Below are 3525 nucleotides of genomic sequence, written 5' to 3'. Positions count from 1 at the left end.
ACACGCCTTTGAAATCCACTTCCTGCAAAACTTTTGATTTGTAAAACTCAGTCACATGGAAATTAATGGAAAGTAAACACAAATGAGTCATTAGCAGACAAAGCAAAGCCCTGCTTTTCACAGATGTTGAAAATCCTGAAGTCCGCAGAAGGAAAGGGCAGTTGCAGGTGCCCAGCATTTCTGAAAATCGGAAATTACAAAATTTGAGTGAATATTTGTGGGAATTTTTTTTGTAATATTTGCCAAGCTCAAATATCAAGTAAGTCACAGGATATCTAATCCAAACAATACATAACTAGACACTAACTTTGTTCTGTTTTATTTTCTGAAATGTGTCAGAACAGTAATTTGTTATAACTGTGACAGCTCCATTTAGCACCAAGACTCTATATAGGGCTCCTCACACTGGTTAGAAAGGACTGCTTGCAGACTGTTGTGATTTTACGGTCACCACTCTGAAAGGCACATTGTATACTGGAAAAAGCTGCACAGAGCCTAGCTAACTTTAATTGCCACTCTGAGATGTCAACAGTTAGGAAAGCTGGGGAAGTCACAACTTGGGAGAAAATGAGAGAAGCTTTTCAGCTAAAGTACTGGGTGCTTAAAAGGGCCCCTTGTCACTTTCATAGGTGCCATTTTCTCAGTCACTACCCAACTCTCTGACATAGTTAGCATGTGAAAATATAGTGAAAGTCTTCTGATTTGTAAGATAAATAAAATGCATCTTTGCACTAATTTATAAAATTAAACAATATAATAGAAACTCCTGAAAGTCAAAATGCTGGAGTCAGTGAAATAGAACTCACTCTGAATTATGCAGTCAGTTTAAACTAATTGGGAAAGGAAACTTTTGAGGGCTGGCTTTGCTATTCAGTTTGTTTTGAGGTTCTCTCTTGGTATAATATGATTTTATTATATATGTAGTTTAATTTAATCCAGGGAAGATACTTTAGCCAATGCTTTTAAATATAGTTTACTAAAGTCACAGAATGCACGTCTTCAGTAAAATCTATCAGCACATTTTCCTCCCTAGTTAGAGACCAATATTTCCCTTTCCCTGTGTCAGCTGGGCTTGTGTTTCCTTTCTTCTTTTTATGTTATTAATCTTGCCAGAACTTTGCTAGCCCACAAACATGTCTCACAAGATTTCTTTTCTTTTGACTAGTGGCAACAATGACTCTTGAAATCTAATCAATGGGAAGCCTGTCAGTTTTAGTTAGTGCTAGTCAAATCAAAGTCAATCTGCTTTAATGTCTCATCAACCCGCACCTCATAATATATCGACTGTAGCTAAAACACAGATGATAGATACAGAGCGGTGGGGAGAGAGACTGAGATTCATGATTTAAGTAAAGGCATTTTCTTTTCTAAGCCATTCAGATTTCAGGGTCAGGAGCCCTCTTTGACAAGGATATTGCAGACATATTACTAAGAAGGTTGGGAATCTCCTTTCTAGGAAAATGTAAACCTTCCAGTGGTGATTCCTGTTCCACTGCTTCCTAGAATAGGGTCATTGTTTTGGAAACCAGAAAAATGTAGGCAAATTGGAAGGAATTCAGTGAAGAGCAACAAAAATGGTTACAGGCCTTTACTACAAGGGGATGGGAAGAGAAGAAAAGAAAAAATGTCATTTTTTCATAGTGTTAGTTATATGAAGGGTTTCTGGGTATTTAGCAATCAGAAGGGAAGATGAAGAGGCCCAGCAGAGCCCTCCAAATCAAACATTACTTTCCAAAGACGTTTCTGTGATTAGTCACGGTGAATAAAGTTAAGCAGTTGCATCCTACTTTGCAGGATTTTACTTGAGTCAATTGGGTCCCCAACTGTGCCAGTCTCCACTAGAGTGGTGCCTCAGTGGATAGAGATTACTGGTTTAATAGCCCCAAGCCCCCAACAGTAAAAATAGTCTGTTCACTACTGTGCCCAGCGCACCCATCAGCACATAGATGGTCTCTCTTAGCAGGAACACAGTAAATACAACATGCATGGGTGTAAGTGTGATGGTATGTCTAACCCCCACAAAACCTGAGAGGGTTAATGTGGGCCAAACTGGACAATTAACCTTATAGATGCACCTGGAGGGATGCTTGGGATTGATAAATGCTAACTGCAGACAAAACCCAGATTGGGGAGGAGCTGAATAGTGGTACAAAAGGCAGGAAGTGAGCCCAGGAAGAGGCTGAAGAGAGGCCGTCTGCACTCACTCTCTGGGAATAGAGAGGTGGTAAGAAGGAAATTCAGGGGTGAATAAGCCTTGAGGGTCTGGTCCTGAAAGAACGAGCAGCCCGGAGAAGCTGCAGGGAAGAAAGCCTGAGAAGGATGGGTAGGGAGAAACTCAGGGAAACGACAATAAGAAGCAGGACTGTGTTTACAGGGATCCTGGCCTGGAACCCAGTAGACAGGGAGGCCCTGAGTTCCCCTGCTAGCCACTGGGGAAATGGCACAGGACCTGGAAAACTGTCAGCATCCAACCAGCTTGTCTGATGGGACTTTTGTTACTCTGAGAGGAGGCTATATAGTGACCTGGTTGTAGGGCTGAGTCATAATATATCGTGAGTCACGGAGAGCAAGAGTGGACACAGTGTAAGCAACTGACAGCAGGGGGAGCCAGATAGCTCTCAGTCTAATTCCCATACCTAGTGGCAAGGAGGTGCACCTGTGGTGAGTGGAACCCCTTCACTGTATGTAGGTGAGATCAGAATATATATATATATATATACCATCACACTTACACCCATGCATGTTGTATTTACTGTGTTCCTGCTAAGAGAGACCATCTATGTGCTGATGGGTGCGCTGAGCACAGTAGTGAACAGACTATTTTTACTGTTGGGGGCTTGGGGCTATTAAACCAGTAATCTCTATCCACTGAGGCACCACTCTAGTGGAGACTGGCACAGTTGGGGACCCAATTGACTCAAGTAAAATCCTGCAAAGTAGGATGCAACTGCTTAACTTTATTCACCGTGACTAATCACAGAAACGTCTTTGGAAAGTAATGTTTGATTTGGAGGGCTCTGCTGGGCCTCTTCATCTTCCCTTCTGATTGCTAAATATATATATATATATATATATATATATATATATATATATATATATATATATAGTGTGTGTGTGTGTGTGTGTGTGTGTGTGTGTGTGTGTGTGTGTGTGTGTGTGTGTGTGTGTAGAAGTACTGAGTGTGTTTGGTACAGTTGTAGATCTGGCAATCCTAGAACAGCCAGTTTCACAAACATTGATCCATGGAAAATCAAAGGTCCTGCTCTGTCCTCAAATACTCCCACTGAAGTCACTGAAGGTTGGCTTTATTAATCTGAGAGCAGAATTTTGCCTAAATAATATAATCTAATATAAACTGAGCTATGCTGGCACATGCAGAAATCTGCTTTCACACAGAAAAACGTGACTTTGTGCATACCTACATTTGTGGGGAGTTAATGGGATGGGGGCTTGGGCAGATATAAGGTTTGGGGACACTGTGACGCTCTGTGCCTCAGGGGAACACCCTGCACCCCCATGTTCATT

This window comes from Mauremys reevesii, linkage group 1, assembly GCF_016161935.1.
Source record: "Mauremys reevesii isolate NIE-2019 linkage group 1, ASM1616193v1, whole genome shotgun sequence".
In the NCBI taxonomy this organism is placed as follows: domain Eukaryota; kingdom Metazoa; phylum Chordata; order Testudines; family Geoemydidae; genus Mauremys; species Mauremys reevesii.
This window is presented reverse-complemented; position numbering follows the sequence as displayed.